This window comes from Trichosurus vulpecula, chromosome 7 (assembly GCF_011100635.1).
Source record: "Trichosurus vulpecula isolate mTriVul1 chromosome 7, mTriVul1.pri, whole genome shotgun sequence".
In the NCBI taxonomy this organism is placed as follows: domain Eukaryota; kingdom Metazoa; phylum Chordata; class Mammalia; order Diprotodontia; family Phalangeridae; genus Trichosurus; species Trichosurus vulpecula.
Window position 1 is genome coordinate 147,772,681 of NC_050579.1, and position 19,873 is coordinate 147,792,553.

Here is a 19,873-nt window from a genome sequence, read left to right on the forward strand (position 1 = left end):
ACCAGTCAGGTGGCAATGTCCAGACTGTGGAGGGTATAGTGGCAATGAACCTGGTAAGTCCTTATGATTTGTAGAGCACAGAGGTTGATAAGGTACAGTGGGCCTCTGTCTTACTCAAAACATTGTAGTTAGTTTCTTCTTGTTTATCTCAAGATGAGAATTTTAACCACAATTTACCCATGTGCTATGACCAACAAAATTGATGAGAAATAAGAGGAATAGTCACGATTTTAATCTCTGAACCTCGAAATTTCATATTTTTAACGAGTTCTACAACTCTTACTGACAGATTTCATGACTGACTAATTCATTAAAAAACATTTGTGGTTACTTGTTTTTATGGAATAGTCTATCATATTTTGTTGATATCACAAGTTTGGGTTTCACTCACCTTAAGATTTCTTTTTCAATTTGATTTAAACACTTTCAGCTACAGTTGCCTTACCTAGAAAATTAAGGGATTAGAGTAGATTACCCCCTAAAGTAGGCTTCTAGCTCTAAAAATCCTACAGTTCTGTGATCAGTGACTAGAAATTGTATAGACTGGGTAACATCTAGTAAGGCATGGCAAATAATACTAGAATTAGAAATTGTGCATTCCTGTATAAATAAAGATCTTATTTAGACATTTTTACTCTAGATTTAAAAAAAATTCCTTTGTTTCCCTGTATGACTTCTATGTATTTTGAGATCCAAATCATGATAATGTAACTTACTAAAGCAGGAGAAAAGACATAAGTGAAGTAACAAAAAAAATTTTAAAAACACAAGCAATAAAAACCCCAAACACCTCAACAATTCAGGAAATAACTCTAACAACACATGAAAAGGGAAAATTTTTGAATGAGTTCTCCTGAATGGAGGGAGCGAAGATTTAGTTTTTCTGAATGTTCCTATAAGTGGATCTGTCCTCTTTAGGAAATAGAACCACCTTGATTCTTTGGCTTTCTATGAAGCAACACATTTGTAAACAAACGGAGAGAATAGAAACAGTTTTCTGTTTCCTGGACAGCTTTTGAATGCATGACCAGACATCCGCTGTCCACAGAACAAATAAAGATGGAAGTGACAGCAGAAAAACTGATATCCTAGAAAATTATAAGTCTGAATCTAACACATCCTCTAGTGTTAGAGAGACTAGCTCTAGGAAAAGAATCTTTACTAATTAATATTAATGATATTAATAATAATGGCTAACATGCATATAGCACTTTGAGCTATCCAAAGTACTTTATAAATATTATCTCATTCTATCCTCACAACTCTGGGACGTAGGCACCAACATCATCCCCATTTTACAAATAAGGAAGCTAAGGCAGATAGGCTAAATGGCTTGTAGGATTTTAATTCAGGTCTATTTGACTGAAGGTGTGGCACTCTATTCACTATGTCACCTAGCTGCCCCAACTATGATGATTCTGATAATAACAGCTTGCTTTCTCATCATACTAAATTTTTCCAAAGCATTCACAAGTAAATGCATTTGTGATTGTGATTTTGCTTGTATTCTGTTGTAAGAGGGCCAGAACCATGTTCTCATCAGGGTAGGACCTGACAAGGATAATCCTTCTCTTTGAGCGATGCTTGGAGCACTGAGGGGTTAAGTGATTATTCAGAGACACACAGCCAGTATATATAAGATGTGGGACTGGAACTCAAGTTTTCCAGGTTCTGAAGCCTGACTCTCTAGGCATTAAACCACGTGGTCTCTTTTCCATTTAGGGAATCCCCAACTCCCTAAAAATTGGAGCAGACCAAATAGAAATTAATGACTCTAAGAAGCAACAAGAATTATGAAAACAAAGTGAAAAGATTGAAAAAATAGAAGATGAAAGATATACCCTATCAAAACAACTGACTTGGAAAACAGACCATTTATAATTGAGTTGCTGAATGGAAAAAAACTCAAAGTTTTCTACTCAATTTCATCTTCCCATTTCACTAATTATTTTTATTTTTTCAAACTAGCTTTGTCTAATATTTTAGAAGTGTTTTGCAAAATATCATGCTCTTCTGAAATATGCAATCTTTCCTCTAGGGTTTGTATGAGGTTTTATTAAGAAAACAATCTCTAGACACAGAAGGAAAGTAGCATGGCACAGGAGAAACAGTTCTGGATCTCAAGTCATAGCACCTGGGTTAAAATCTTAGATCTGCTAATGACTATCTGTGTGACGTTGGCCAATTTTTTTCCAACTCTGAGCCTTCTTTTTGAGAAGAAAAGAAGGGCCAATATGTACAATAGGCTTTAGCTGATTACAGAAGAAAGGGGACCTCAATACAGTAAAGTAAATATTTTTTTAAATTCTTCTTCTCTATCCTGCCATCCTCCCACCACCAAGAAAAAGGCCTAAACTGAGCCTGTTCCACCAGAAGGCAATCTAGGACTCAAATATGAATTTTTAAAAATGTCTCTCCTTCCTTTCCTCCTTCATAAGAATAGGATTCAACTAAAGATTTTTACAATACCAGGTATGACCAAGACACAAATTCAGAAAAGGAGAATAATTCAAAAATGCCCAAATCAAAACCTCAAAAAAGAAAAAAAGAACCAGCTTGTCTACCTGAACAATCAGAATTCTTTGAATAAAGGAGACTAGAGAGTAACAAAGATGTTATAAAAGAAATAAGAGCTATGGAGGAGAGTCTTGGAAAAAGAATCAATGGCTTAACAAAAAAGGTATAAAACTTAACACTAATCAGAATACTCCCTCAGAATTGGAAGGGAACAAATAGAGATTAATGGCTCCAGAAAAAAATTAAAACAAAATGAAAAAGATTTAGAAAACAAAGGAAAATGTAAGTTATACCATATAAAAAGCAACTGACCATGGGGCAGCTAGGTGGCACAGTGAGTGGAGCACCGGCCCTGGAGTCAGGAGGACCTGAGTTCAAATTCGGCCTCAGACATTTGACACACTAGCTGTGTGACCTTGGGCAAGTCACTTAACCCCAATTGCCCTGCCTTCCCCCCTGCAAAAAAAAAAAAAAGTAAAAAAAAAAAGCAACTGACCTGGCAAACATATCATGGAGAGATAACTTAAAAATCATTGGATTATATGAAATTTGTGACCAAATAAAAACCTTTGGATAGAATAATTCATGAAAACATTAAAGACAATTGCTCAGACATATTAGAACAAGAGAGCAATGTGAAAAAGAAAGAATCCACTGAATACATCCTGAAGGAAACCCCTAAATGAAAACTCTTAGGAATGCCATGATCCCAATTTATGTTTTACAAATAAAAGAAATATTACTGCAAGCAGCTAGAAAGAATTATTCAGTTATTGAGGAACAATAGTCAGGTCTGTACAAGATTTAGCAGTTTTCTCATAAAGGGGCAGAGAACATGGAATGGGATATTCACAAAGTAAAGATAAAAATCAGTAACAGAGAATAACTTGTCCAGCAAAATTGAATATAATCTTACAAGGAAAAAATGGACCCTCAGTGAAATAGGGAGCCTTCAAACATTCTCAATGAGAAAGCTAGAGCTGAAAAGGATATTTGAAATACAAATTCAGGAATCGAAAGAAAAATAAAAATATAAGTACTACTAAAAAAATCAGAGGGCACTTCATAAGGATGGATTATATACTTTCTAATGGGGGGGATGATGAAAGGATTCATTTAGAATCCTAATGTCATAAGGGGTCATAAATATAGTTAAGTGACTACCTATAGCTTTACTATAGCTTTGTTAGGTTTTGGCAAAGTTTTAAGAAGAGAGATTGTGGAAGATACACTAGAGAAATATAGGAAGAAGGCTGAGGGAACTTATCACATAACTATAGTCCATATATAAAAGTATATACAAGCATGGTAGGAATAGGTGAAGCAAGCATCATTTGAATTTCATTTTCATTTAAACTGGTTGAAAAAGAGTAGAACAGACACATACACAAATTTTTATAAGAATATGTTCAACTTAATAGTCATACAGATAGAGACAGGAAGAGGTGTATAGAGAGTTTAAAAGGGATGTGGGTTCAGGGAGGGATTACTCATAAGCAAAATAAACCCAAGCTTAGAGAGGGATAGTGAGGAGGAGATTAAAGGGAAGGAAAGCAAGGCTAAGAGGTGTGATAAAAGAGAGTAAGGAGTATAGAGAAAAAAGTAAAAGAATAGACTGGAGGCAAATATACAATTTACTATCATAACAATGAATCTGAATGGAGTGAGTTCTCCCATAAAACAGAAGTAGAAATCTTGATTAGAAAGCAAAATCCAAAACATTCTACTATGTCTCAGCTGAACACAAAAAAGAAATGGTAACAATTATAATTTCAGATAAGGCAATAGCAAAAAAAAAAAAAGAATTAGAAGAGACAAAAGGGAAAATTACATTTTGATTAAAGGCAACACAGACAATGAATTGAGTTCAATAGTTAACATATATACCCCAAATGACAGATTATCTAAATACTGAAAAGAAAAGCTAAATGAATTATAAAGAGAAATAGAAAGTAAAATATAAAAATGAGAGATTGCAATTTACCCCCTTTCAACCCTGGATAAATCAAACCAAAATATAACCAAGAAAGAAGTTATGGATCTAAATGGATTTTTAAAGAAAAAAATAGATATGAGATACTTTTGCTGATTATTGAATGAGAATAAAAAATATACATATATCTCTATTGTATATGATACATTTACAAAAAAATTGATCATGTCAGGATATAAAAATCTCACAAAAGTGCACAAAAGCAAAAATACAGTAAGCATTATTTACTGACCACAATGGAATGAAAGAATAAAGGTCTCAAAGAAGTATTAAAAAATCACTGGAGACTAGAACATTTTATCCAAAAGAACTGGAGATTTAAAAAAACAAATCATAGAAATTAGAGATAATTTCATTAAAGATGATGACAATAAAATAACATAGCAAAGTTTTGGGAATGCAACCAAAGTAGTCTGGAGAAGAAAAATGCATATTTCTAAAGACTTTAACAAAAAAGAAAGAATAGATCCACAATTTGAGAATACAATTTTTAAAAAAAACCTCTAGAAAACCAACAATTTAAAAAAATTAGACACAAAACTATAAATTCTGAAAGCCAAGGAAGTTATTAACAAAATTGAAAACAAATAAATTTAACCTGTAAACAAAACTAGGAGCTGTTTTTGACAAAAATTAAAATAGATAACTCATTAGGTAATATGACTGAAAAAAAGAAAGAGGAAAATCAAATTACCAATACTAAAAAGGAAAAAAGAAAATTCACAACAAATGAAGAAATACAGAATATTATTATAAACTATTTTGCCCAGCTACATGCCAAAAAATCTATAACTTTAGTTAAGTAAAAGAATATTTATAAAAATGTAAAATACACAAATTAATGAACAAGAAATAGAGATTTAGGCAACCCAATCTCTGAGAAAGAAACTGAACAAGACGTAAATGAACTTCTGAGAGAAGAGAAAAAAAAAGTATTCACAGGTGAATTCTCTCAAACATTCAATGAACAATAAATTCCAATATTACATAAATTCTTCCAAAATAGTAAAACAAGGGAATCTAACCAAATTATTTCTATGACACAGGAGTGGTCTTTATATATAAACCAGGGAGAGTAAAAACAACCAAAAAAAGACAACCATAGACTAATATTCCTAATGAATATTAATGCAAAAAGTAAATTAGCCACTAATAAAGAAGCTAAAATAACATATAATAAATGTTTATGTTATATGACCTGTTTAAATTTCTACCAGAAATGCAGGGTTGGTTTGATATTAGGAAAACAATAAACAACCATATTAATAATAAACACAAAAAAATCATGGAATCATCAATAGATGCAGAAAAACTTCTGACAAAATGCAACACCTATTTCCACTAAAAACACTAGAAAACAAAGGAACAAACAAGCCTTTCTTAGTATGGTAAATAGTATATATCTAAAGCTGGAGAAAGTGATGACAAATAATTCAATTATCTTTTCTGAGAAAACCCCAAATGGGGTCACAAAGATTCAGACACGACTGAAAAATGACCGAGTAACAACAATTATATCTAAAATCAAAAGCTGCTATTATATGTAGTGCAGATAAAATAACATCCTTTCCAATAAAGTCAGGAACAAAATAAGAATGTCCATTGTTACCATTTCTGTTTGACATAGTACTATAAATACTGATTATGACAAGAAAGCAGTAAAAGAAATTGAGTGAATAACATAGATGAAGAAAAAAATACCTTTTTTGATGAGAGGATGGTATACTTAAAGAACCCTGGAGTCTACTAAAAATTAATTGAAACAGTAACTTCAGCATCATTTCAGATTATAAAATAAATCCACACAAATCATCAAAATTTCTATATAATACCAACAAAATCCAACAGAAAAAGTTAGGAATAGAAATACCATTAAAAATAAACATATAACATACAAAATATTTGAGAGTTGATCTATTAACATACACAAAAGAACTACATAAATACAATTACAAATCACTGTTTACAAAAATATAGACCTAAATAATTTTTAAAATATTAATTGTTTATGGGTACAATAAATCAACATAATAAAAATTACAATGCTACCTAAATTAACTAGCTTATTCAATGCCATTCCAATCAAACTACCAAAGGATTCCTTTATAGAACTAGGAAAAAATAATGAAAATCATAAGGAGGGGAAAAAAGTCCAATTGAGTAGCATTTATTAAGCACCTACTATGCAACAGTCAAGGCAGCTAGGTGGTGCATTAAATAGAGCACTGGGCCTGGAGTCAGGAAGACCCAAGTTCAAATCCAGCCTCAGACACTTACTAGCTGTGTGACCCTGGGCAGGTCACTTAACCCTATTTGCCTCAGTTTCCTCAACTGTTAAATGAGCTGGTGAAGGAAATAGCAAACCACTGTAGCATCTTTGCCAAGAAAACCCCAAATAGGGTCACAGTCGGACACAACTGAAATGACTGAACAACAACAGATGGATGCACCAGTGACTATGCTAAGGGCTGGGGATATAAAGAAAAGCAAAAGACAATCCCATCTCTCAAGGAATTCACAGGCAAATGGGGGAGACGACATGCAATAAATTATATTAAAATAAGACGTATATATTGTATAAATTGGAGAGAATTTCAGAGGGAAGGCACTAAGATTAAGGAGGACTGAGAGAGGATTCTTACACAATATGAGCTTTTAGCTGAGACTTGAAGGAAGTCAGGGAAACTAAGAGGTATAGATGAAGAGGGAGAGCATTCCACACATGCGGGGAGGGAGCAAAGTTCAGGAGGAAGGGAAGTCCAAAGAATTTCAGAGCTGGGACAGAGAATGGGACAATGAAGAGCAAGAAGGCCAGTGTCACTGAATCACCAAGTATGTGAAGAGGAATAAGGTGTAAGAAGACTGAAAAGTTAGGTAGGGGACAGGTTGTAGAGGGATTTAAAAGCCAATCAGAGGATTTTGTTTTTGATGCTGGTCGTAATAATCATTGAAAGTTATTGATCAGTTGGAGATGAGAACTTGGCTGTCAGGAGATAGGTTAAGAATGGACAAGTAGATCTGAGAGGCATATTGAGAGCTGACAAGAGCCCCAATAGTTAAATAGCATAAAAGGAGAAGAGGAGAGGGCTCAGGACAGAGCCTGGGGAATAACTACAGTTAGCAGTTCAGACCTGGATAAAGACACAGCAGAGTGATCAGAAAGGTAGAAGAACCAAGAGAGAGTGAGGTTACAAAAACCTAGAGAGGAGATAGTATCAAGAAGAAGAGGGTGATCAACTGCATCAACAGGGTAATGTGGTCAGTCTTGTGCTTTAGGAAGATGCATTTGATAACAGGATGGATTGGTGGGAGTAAGACTTTAGGATATTGCAATAGTCCAGAAATGAGGTGAGGATTTTTTACCAAAGTGGTTTCAGTATGGCAAGAGACAAAGACGTTGATATGAGAGATATTATGAATATAGAAAAGACAGGACTTGACAACTAACTGCTTATATGAGGTAAGAGTGAGTTGAAGATGATACCTTTTGAGCCTGGCTAACTGGGAGGGCAGAGGTATACTGGACAGTAATGGGGAAGTTACAAAGCTGTAGCTGGAGAGGAAATGAAAGGGAAAGACAAGTTCAGTCTTAGACATGTTGAGTTTATGATACCCATTTAGTTTGAGATATCTAATAGGCATCTGGAGATGAGGGCCTAAAGGTCAGGATACGGCTTAGGAGTTGACAAGTCGATTTGTAGAAATGTATCTTCTGCATATAGTTGATAATTGAAATAACGAGAACCAATGAAATCACCAAGTTAAATAGTATAGGAAAAGAGAAAAGGGTCCAGGACAGAGCCTTGGAAAATATTCACAGTTAGTGGTCAGACCTGGATGAAGATCCATCAGAGGAGACAAAGAAGGAATAATCAGACAGTTGGGAGAAGAATCAGGAGAGAAAAGTGTCATTAAAAACCTATAGAGGAGATAGTATCAAGAAGGAGAGAGTTATCAACTGTACCAAAAGGCTAAAGAAAAGTCAAGAAGTATGAGGATTGAGAAAAGGCCATTTGATTTGACAAGAGATTGTTAGTAACTTTGGGGAGAGCAGTTTCAGTTGAATGATGAGGTCAGAAGCCAGACTTCAAAGAGTTAAGGAGAGAGTGAGAGAGGGAAGGAAACTGAGGCATATAATATAGGCAGACTTCTCAAGGGTTTTAGCCATAAAATGGAGGAGAAATATAGAGTGATAGCTAATTAGGATGGATAGATCAGGTGAGTTTTTTGAAGATAACATGTTTGTAGAAAATAGGGAGGCAGCCAGTAGACAAGGAGAGGTTGAAGATAAGTGAGAGACTGGGGGTGCCAAAGGAGGCAATCTACTGGAAAAGATGATGTGGGTCACTTGTTCATATAGAGGAGATTGCCTCGACAAGTGGAAAAGTCACCTCTTTGGGCAAAAATGGGTGAAAAAAGTTTTAGAAGACATCTGAATGATGTGATTTGAGGAACAAGAGAGAAGAAGGATCTCTTAGTGAGTAGCTTCAAGAATATCAAGGTAAATAATGAAAAAAGTGGGACAAATGGGATCTACCAAATACAGATCTCAAACTATACTGTAAAGCAATAGTTCTCGAACAATTTGGTATTGGTTAAAAAAATAGATTGTTCAGTGGAACAGATTAGGTACACAATATATCGAAACAAATGAACCTAATAAACACAAATGTCCATTAAACACAAAGACCCTAGGGACTAGGATAAGGAATTAGTATTTGATTTTTTTAAACTGCTGAGAAAATTGGACAGCAGCATGGAAATTAGATTTAGACAAACACCTCACACTTTATGCCAAGATAAGCTCAAATGGATATGTGACCTAGATATAAAAGGTCATATCATAAACAAATTAGAGACACATGGAAAAATATCTATCAGATCTAAGAATAGAAGAGAAGTTTATGACCAACCAAGGTATAGAAAGGGTAATTTTGATTAAACCAATTTTAACAGGATTTGCATAAATGTAATAAATCTAGGATTAAAAGGGATACCATTAACTGGGAAAATATCTTTGCAGCAAATTTCTCTGATACAGGTCTCATTTCCAAGATATATAAAAAACTCATTCAAATTTATAATCATAAGAACTATTTTCCAATTGAAAAATGGTCTAAGGATATGAACAGACAATTCTCAAGGGAAGAAGCTCGGGCTACCAATAACTATGTGGGAAAATGCTTCAAATCACTAATAAATAGAGAAATGTAAATTAAAACAATTCTAAAGTTTTGCCTCAGAACCATCAGATTGACAAAGATGACAAAAAAAGGAAAATGATAAATTTTGGAGAGGCTGTGGGAAAAGTTACAGTGATGTACTGTTGGTCGACCTCTGACTGGGTACAACCACTATGGGAAACAATTTGGAATTATGTACAAAAATTTGCTGAAGAGTGTGTACCATTAAACTCAGTTATACAATGCTAGGCCTATAGCCAAAAGTGATTAAAGAAAGAAGAAAAAGACTCATACATTCAAAAATATTTATAGCAGCTCTTTTTATGATGGTAAAGGAACAAAAATTGGGAATAAAGGGAATGCCCATCAATTAGGGAATAGTTAAACAAATTGTGGCATATGAATGCAATAGAATATTATTGTCCTGAAAGAAATTAGGAAATAAATTTCAAAGAGATATGCGAAGCTTGCACGAACTGATGCAGAGTGAAGTAAGCAAAACCAGAACAATTTATACTACCATATTAATATTAGAGAAATGAACAATTTAAAAGGCTTTCATGACCTGATAAAGAACAAAGTGCACAGAAACAGAACAATTTATTCAATAACAACACTGTAAATGCAAACAACTATGAAAGCTGAAAAAACTCTGACCAATACAATGACCATCCATGATTCCATAGTGCTGATAAGAAAGCATGCTAAGGGACGGTGGATTCAGGGCTCAGAATATGACATATTTTATGAACACAAAGAGAGGGGGTTTTTGTTTGACTTTATTACAATTATTCTTTTTTTTATTCTTTTCCTTTTTTAAAAGGGGTGATGACTAGGTAGGGGAAAAAATATATATTCTGTTAATTTTTTTAAAATCTTTAACTAAAAAATAAAATAAAGATATCGTACTAGATTTCTTTAAGCATTCCTTTCAGATTTGAATCTACAGTCCTACAAATTTCAAACCTCAAGGCCCCAGAAAAGAGTTTTGTAAATGAGTTCCACACCACGGATGATCATCATCTGAAACATTCACAAAACACCTTGACTGTGATCATCTCTCAATCACTAGAAGGATTTGTTCTGTCAGTATCTATAGCTAGCATTGGATGGCATCTGTAGATCCAAACAGAGGAGAGGGAAAAGCTGTGATTACTAATGACGGCTCAAGATAGAAAAAGTGCTGAATTTGGAAACACAAGGACTATATTTAAAGTCCTAGCTCTAAAGTACTAATTGTATGACAGTGGGCAATTAACATATCTTCAGACTCATCTTCCTCACCTGCAAAAATAGATAATAATACTAATGATCATGGATTTAGAGCTAGAAAAGACTTTAGAGGTTACATAATTCATTCTCTTTCTTTCAGATGAGGAAAAAGAGGCCCACAGAATTAAAGTGACTTGCCCAAGGTCACACAGATTACAAATAATAGCTCATATTTGAATCTAGGTCATATGATTCCAAGTTTACCATAATTTACATGAATTTATCTTACAAAATTATAACTGTAAGCCATAATGTATTGCTCCAAGGCAGCTACTATTATAAGTAAATGTCAGCTATATTAATGTAATCTGAGACCCAAAGCCCATTGGCATGGGATATTGAAACAATATCTCAAAAAAAAATCAGTTCTTAAAGAGTTTCATATTATTTTGCTATTCACCATGAAGAAAGAAGGCTAAAAAGATGGCTCCTTTTTGTATAATATTCATCTATAATGTCACCAATGCAAGGCATGCTTGTCTTTACACTTCAAAGAAAGTGACCTTTAAGCCACACTTAGTGAAAGTAAGCTAAAATCAGTGTGGCATTCCAGTTACCAAGGACACTTGTAATTATTTCCTTAATTGTCCTTGACAATCTTATCATTAAAGATGGGGGACATTAATTAATGATGGAACACCTATTTCTAGATGAAATAGGCCTTGGCTACACAATAGACAGCTTATTCTTTGTACATCCTTTGTTCAGGCTGCTTTTGCAGCATGGGTCATCCATGTTACAAGTGTTGCCTGGATGGCGTGTAAACATTCAGAGCACTCAATTGTGTGAGAATTGGACAGAATGAAGTCAATGCTGCTAATGTTATAAAATACATTCAAAACCAGTGCTCCCTAAACAAGCTTTTATACCTAGATTAGTATCAGTGTTTAATTGACAGCCTCTTCACTTGGTTAATTATTTGGCCTATTATGGCAGGGAGAGAGGAAAAAAAGGACTAAAGCATTTATGTTGTGAATAGTTGCCAATAGGAAAATTGAATAAGGGAAGGCTGTCCATTCTGCCATAGAGTATGGCCTTACATTAAATCCTCCTTGTGCATCATATGATTTTTCAAATTATTGTTCTTCAGGAAAACAGAAATTTTCTAAGTAATGCATGTCTTTCAAAGGACAAGTTAGAACCCTTTGTATTTTAAGCCACTGTTAAAGACAAACTCTAAATTGAACTTCTTGCCTTCTATTTGTTTTCCATGAAAGGACCAGACAACTGGGATAGGAAGTAAACATCTTTGGGGGTTTGTTGTACCTTTGAACTTCAATGGAATTTAAAACAGAGCTAGTAACTTTTATTTCCATCATTTGGGAGTATGTTCTAAATAGCAGGTCCTCTTCTTTCTTGTGATAACAATAGCTCACGTTTATATAATAATTTAAAGTTTAGAAAACACTTTATATATGTTAAGTCATTTGATCCTTATAAGAACCCAGTCAGATAGGTGTTTTTTATTAAGATTTTTCATTTTTAGTTTACAACACTGCATGACCCTGAGTTCCAGATTTTCTTCTCCCCCCCCCAAGAATCCAATATGTCTTCTACATATCACTTCTCATTGAACTTATTTATACAATAGTCAAGTTGTGAAGAAGAATTATTACCAATGGAATGAATCATCAGAAAGAAGAAACAAAACCAAAAAAAAAAACAAAAACAAAAACAAAAGAGAGAAAAAAAAAACAAAAAAAGAGAGCAACAGTTTGCCTCAATCTGCATTCAGTCTCCATAGTTCTTTCTCTGGATGTAGATATCTCTCTCCCTCATGAGTCCTTTGGAGTTGTCTTTGAACCCTGTATTGCTGAAAAGAGCAAAGTCTATCAAGGTTAGTCCTCACAGAATCCATATATCTGTGGTTGTTTGTAATGTTCTCCTAGTTCTGCTCCGCTCACTCAGTATTATATTGTGTAGGTTTTTCCAGGTTATTATGAAGTCCGTATCTTCCCCATTTCTTATAGTACAATAGTATTCCATCACATTCATATACCACAACTTGTTCAGCCATTCCCCAATTAATGGGCATCCCCTTGATTTCCAATTCTTTGCTACTACAGAAAGAGCTGCTATAAATATTTTTGTATATACAGGTCCTTTTCCCACTTGTGTGATCTCTTTGGGATACAACCCTAGAAGTGGTATTGCTGGGTCAAAGGGTATGAACATTTTTATAGCCCTTTGTCCATAGTTCCAAATTGCTCTCCAGAATGGCTGGATCAGTTCACAACTCCACCAGCAATGTAACAGTGTTCCAATTTTCCCACATACTCTCCAGCATTTATCATTTTCCTGTTTTGTTATTTTAGCCAATCTGACAGGAGAGATGTGATACCTAGGAGTTGTTTTGATTTGCATTTCTCTAATCAGCATTTTTTCATATGCCTATAGATATCTAATTCCTTCCTCTGAAAACTACTGTTCATATCCTTTGACCATTTCTCAATTGGGGAATGACTTGTATTCCTATAAATTTGGCTCAGTTCCCTGTATATTTTAGAGATGAGGCCTTTACCAGAGACACTAGTTGTAGAGATTTTCTCCCAATTTTCTGCTTCCCTCCTAATCTTTGTTGCATTGGCTTTTTTATACAAAAACATTTCAATTTAACATAATCAAAATTATCCATTTTGCATTTTGTAATGCTCTCTATCTCTTGTTGTGTCATGAATTCTTTGCTTTTCCATATATCTGATAGGTAAACTATTCCTTGCTCTCCCAAATTGCTTGTGGTATCTGCCTTTACTCCTAAATCATGAACCCATTTTGACTTTATTTTGGTATATGGTGTTAGATATTGGTCTATGCCCAGTTTTTGCCCTACCATTTTCCAATTTTCCCAGCAGTTTTTGTGAAATAGTGAATTCTTAGCCCAGAAGCTGGATTCTTTGGGTTTATCAAAGAGTAGATTGCTATAGTCATTGACTACTGTGTCTTGTGTACCTAACCTATTCCACTGATCCACAACTCTGTTTCTTAGCCAGTACCAGGTAGTTTTGATGACTGCTGCTTCGTAATGCAGTTTAATATCGGGTATGGCTAGGCCACCTTCCCTAGCTTTTCTTTTCATTAATACCCTAGATATTCTAGACCTCTTGTTCTTCCAGATGAATTTTGTTATTATTTTGTCCAGCTCTGTAAAATAATTTTTTGTTAGTTCAATGGGTATGGTGCTGAATAAATAAATTAATTTAGGTAAAATTGTCATTTTTATTATATTAGCTCTGCCTAACCATGAGCAACTGATATTTTTCCATTTATTTAGATCTGACTTTATTCATGTGAAAAGTGTTTCATAATTATGTTCATATAGTCCCTGGGTTTGTCTTGGCAGATAGACTCCCAAATGTTTTATAGTGTCTACACTAACTTTAAATGGAATGTCTCTTTCTATCTCTTGCTGTTGGGCTTTGTTAGTAATGTATAGGAATGCTGAGGATTTATGTGGGTTTATTTTACATCCTGCAACTTTGGTAAAGTTGTTTATTATTTCAAGTAGTTTTTTACTTGATTCTCTAGGATTCTCTAAGTAAATTATCATATCATCTGCAAAAAGTGATAATTTAGTTTCTTCTTTGCCTATTCTAATTCCTCCAGTTTCTTTTTCTTATTTTATTGCTACAGCTAACATTTCTAGTACCAAATTGAATAGTGGGGGTGATAATGGACATCCTTGTTTCACCCCTGATCTTATTGAGAATGCATCTAGCTTATCCCCATTACAAATAATGCTTGTTGATGGTTTTAGGTAGATGCTATTTATAATTTTAAGGAAGGCTCCATTTATTCCTATGCTTTCTAGTGTTTTTAATAGGAATGGGTGTTGTATTTTGTCAAAGGCTTTTTCTGCATCTATTGAGATGATCATATGGTTTCTGCTAGTTTTGTTGTTGATATGATCAATTATGCTGATAGTTTTCCTAATATTGAACCAGCTTTGCATTCCTGGAATAAATCCTACCTGGTCATAGTGTATTATTCTCATGATAAGTTGCTGCAATCTTTTTGCTAATATTTTATTTAAAATTTTTGCATCAATATTCATTAGGGAAATTAGTCTATAATTTTCTTTCTCTATCTTGACTCTTCCTGGTTTAGGTATTAGTCCCATATTTGTGTCATAAAAAGAATTTGGTAGGACTCCTTCTTCACCTATTTCCCCAAATAGTCTATAAAGTATAGGAATTAATTGTTCTTTGAATGTTCGATAAAATTCACATTTAAAACCCTCTGGCCCTGGAGATTTTTTCCTAAGGAGTTCATTGATGGCTTGCTCAATTTCTTTTTCTGAGATGGGGTTATTAAGGTATTTTACTTCCTCTTCTGTTAACCTGGGCAATGCATATTTTTGTAGATATTTATCCATATCCCTAAGGTTGTCATATTTGTGGGCATACAATTGGGCAAAATAATTCCTAACTTATGTTTTAATTTCCTCTTCATTAGAGGTGAGTTCACTCTTTTCATCTTTGACACTGGTGATTTGATTTTATTATTTCTTTTTTTAATCAAATTGACCAAAAGTTTATCAATTTTATTGGTTTTATCATAAAACCAGCTCTTGGTATTATTTATTTATTAATAGTTTTGCTGATTTCAATTTTATTATTCTCTCCTTTGATTTTCAGTGCATCTAATTTGGTATTTAATTGGGGATTTTCAATTTGTTCTTCTCTAGCTTTTTCAGTTGCATGCCCAACTCATTGATCTCCTTTTTCTCTATTTTATTCATGTAGAGATATAAAACTTCCCCTAAGAACTGCTTTTGATGCATCCCGTAAGTTTTGGTATGTTGTCTCATTATTGTCATTCTCTTGAATGAAGTTGTTAAGTGTTTCTATGATTTGTTCTTTGGTGCACTCATTCTTTAGAATTAGATTATTTAGTTTCCAATTAATTTTTAGCTTATTTTTCCATGGTTCTTTGTTACAAACAATTTTTATTGCATCAAGATCTGAAAAGGATGCTTTAAATATTTCTGCCTTTCTGCACTGGATTGTGAGGTTTTATGCCCTAGTACAATTTAAAACCTAGCTAATAACTTGTATTTCCATCATTTGAGAGTATGCTCTAAATGGCAGGTCCTGTTCTTTCTTGTGATAATAATAGCTCATGTTTATATAATAATTTAAAGTTTACAAAGCACTTTATATATGTTAAGTCATTTGATCCTTACAACAACCCAGTGAGATAGGTGTTGTTATCCCAATTTTACAGATTAAAACAGTTAAGTGACTTGTTAAGTAAGTGTGCTAGGCAGGATTTGAACTCAGGTCTTCCTGACTCTAAGTGTAACACTCTACTTTGCCACCTATCTGCCTTGCTCATTCTTATGATGATACTGTGCCATTTAAAGATCTATCAATCTTCAGAAAAGCTTGCTTTATTATAACAGAATATTCAGAATCATTTTGCAGGCAACATGGTTTGAAAATTGATATTTGGGGAAACAATGTTTTGGATCTATTTTTCCATCTTGAAAGCTCCTGCTGTCCCATATATTAAGCTTCAGAACTGAAAAAGAATCTTCTCATATCCACCTTGAATAATAGTGATTCTTGGGGGATTCTTCCTATCTCTTAAATATATTTATTGCGTCAAATGAGATAATAGTAAAGATGGTAGCAATATTTCTCAGTAAAAGTGTCCAGAAGGTGCTGTGTTGAGCTAGCAATAAGAAAAATTCTATGAATAGAATAAAAGTTTTGCCTGAGTTTCAAGCTTGATAGATAAAAGCCACAATAGTTTCAAGGTCTTTGACTATCTGAATAAAGGAATTTTATGCTTTGTTATCTTTAAAGAATAGAACCTGACCCTCTGCCTTCTCCTCTATCAGTTGAAGATTTTTAAAATAAAGCATTTTGGAAACCATCCACATTAAAGAATTGCTTGTCTGTTTGGTAAAAATTTGAACTTGTGGCAGCTGAAAAGCAGGGGCTTGCTTAAGCTTTCCCCCAGGTCCCTCCAAACACCTGTAAAAATGGCTCTGAACAAATTCTAGAGCTGTAGAACCCACAAAATAGCAGAGGTAAACAGGGATCTAGCCCAGGAAAGCCTGGGTGGTATAGGGAAGGGTCTATCGCACAGAGCTGGGAGTGGAGCTGAGCACAGCCCCGCATGCACTGTGTCAGGACCAACCAGACTGGGAGCTGGGTGGAACAGGCGGTAGGGCCCTGAATCATTGAGCTGTGGCAGTTACCAGACTTCTCAACCCACAAATGCCAAAGACAACAGAGAAGGTTAGTGGGTAGAACTGCTAGAATGGAGTGAAAGGAGTGCACAGTTGGCCCCAGCCCTGTTGCCATGGAAGTGGGTGCAGCTCTGGGGCTGCTTCTAGCCCTTCAGCTGCGGTTGCTTCTGGCCCCAGGCCCACGCTGTGGGAGGAATTTGTGGCAGTTCAGAGTGGGAGTGCAGAGTCTGCTTGGATCTGGGTCGTGGTCCGGGCTGGCAGTTCTTGAGGGAGGAGGAGTGCTGGTGTGGAAGAGTTTGCTGTGTAGAAGTAGCTCTGAAAACACCAGCACAGCCCCTAAAGCTTGGGACAAAGTACTCTCTACTCTACAAGAAGTCATACCTTGACAAAAAGCTCAAGGGTCAAGTAGTTGGCTGGGAACATGAACAGGCAGTGAAAAGGGACTCAGATTCAGACTCAGACTTTGGAATCTTTCTTTGGTGACAAAGAAGACCAAAACATACAGCCAGAAGAAGTCAACAAAGTCAAAGAGCCTACATCAAAAGCCTCCAAGAAAAATATGAATTGGTCTCAGGCCATGGAAGATCTCAAAAAGGATTTGGAAAAGCAAGTAAGAGAAGTAGAGGAAAAAATGGGAAGAGAAATGAGAGTGATGCAAGAAAATCATGAAAAACAAGTCAATGACTTGCTATAGGAGACCCCCCAAAATAGTGAAGAAAATAACACCTTAAAAAAGACTAACTCAAATGGCAAAAGAACTCCAAAAAGCCAATGAGAAGAATGCCTCAAAAGGCAGAATTAGCCAAATGGAAAAGGAGGTCCAAAAGACAACTGAAGAAAATACTACCTTAAAATTAGATTGGAGCAAGTGGAAGCTAGTGACTTTATGAGAAATCAAGATATTATAAAAGACAACCAAAGGAATGAAAAAAAATGGAAGACAATGTGAAATACCTCATTGGAAAAACCACTGACCTGGAAAATAGATCCAGGAGAGATAATTTGAAAATTATTGGACTACCTGAAATCCATGATCAAAAAAGAGCCTAGATATCATCTTTCAAGAAAATTATCAAGGAGGACTGCCCTGATATTCGAGAGCCAGAGGGTAAAGTAGAAATTGAAAGAATCCAATCTGGAAAAAGATCCCAAAAAGAGAACTCCTAGGAATATTGTCACCAAATTCCAGAGCTCCCAGATAAGGAGAAAATACAGCAAGCAGCCAGAAAGAAACAATTTGAGTATTGTGGAAGCACAATCAGTATAACACAAGATCTAGCAACTTCCACATGAAGGGATAGAAGGGTTTGGAATATGATATTCCAGAGGTCAAAGGAGTTAGGATTAAAACCAAGAATCACCTACCCAGCAACACTGAGTATAATGCTCCAAGGCAAAATATGGATTTTCAATAAAATAGAGGACTTTCAAGCTTTCTCAGTGAAAAGACCAGAGCTGAATGAATAGAAAATTTGACTTTCAAACACAAGAATCAAGAGAAGCATGAAAAGGTAATCAAGAAAAAGAAATTGCAAGGGACTTACTAAAGTTGAACTGTTTTGCTTACATTCCTACATGGAAAGATGATGTGTGTAATTCATGAAACCTTTCTCAGTATTAGGGTAGTTGAAGGGTAGATATAGATATAGATACAGATACAGATACAGATACAGATACAGATATAGATATAGATATAGATATAGATATAGATATGGATATAGATATGGATATGGATATATATGGTACAGGGTGAGTTGAATATGAAGGGATGATATCTAAAAAAATTAAATCAAATTAAGGGATGAGAGAGGAATATATTGAGAGAGAGAGAAAGGGAAAGATAGGGCTGACTGGGGAATGGGGCACTCAGAATATATGTCATCTTGTACTGGGGGGAGAAAATTTGTAACTCAAAATCTTGTAGAGATAAATGCTTGAAACTAAAAAATATCAAAAAAAATCTAAAAAAATTTAACTTGTAAAAGAATTAAAATGTCTGATCATGAAAAGCAACAGTAATTTTTAAAAAAACCATACGCTCTCATGGGTTGAGAGTGGTTTATGAAAGCAGGGAGACAACATATAAATAAAGCAGTATATAGATGATATGTACAAAATAAAAGGCAGATAACTTTAGAAAAGAAGAGTCAAGTTCCAGGGGAAGAGGAAGAAGGATACGAAGGCCCCCACAAAAGATAACATTTGAGCTATCTTGAAAGAAGCTAGGGATGTGGAAGTGAGGAAAGAGAGCATTCCAGGCATGGTAACCAGTCAGTACAAAGACACAGGGATAGGAGATTTAGTGTTACATGTCAGGAATAGCAAGTTGGATGATATGGTTAGCCAGACACACTGAACATAAAGTTACAGAGAAGCCTGTCTGAGACTAACTGACAAAGTTCAATGGGAAGAACAGCACGAGCAAAACAAGAGAATTCTACCTCAGCATCAGCAAAGAGATCCCAGCAATCCTGCTGTGATCAGCCACTCAATCCCCATAACGTCTGTGTGCCGAGAGCTCCTGAAGCAGCCACTCCTGCCACCGCCTTGGGGCTGGGGCCAGACTGCACTCCTCTCTCACCCAGGTCCAACAGACCTTTCCTACTGACCTTCTAAGCTGTCTTTGGCATTTGCCACAGCTGCCAGGGATTCAGTCCCCTGAGGCTTGCTCTGCCCCATCTGTGCCAGCCAGGCCACGAGGATTATGCTCTT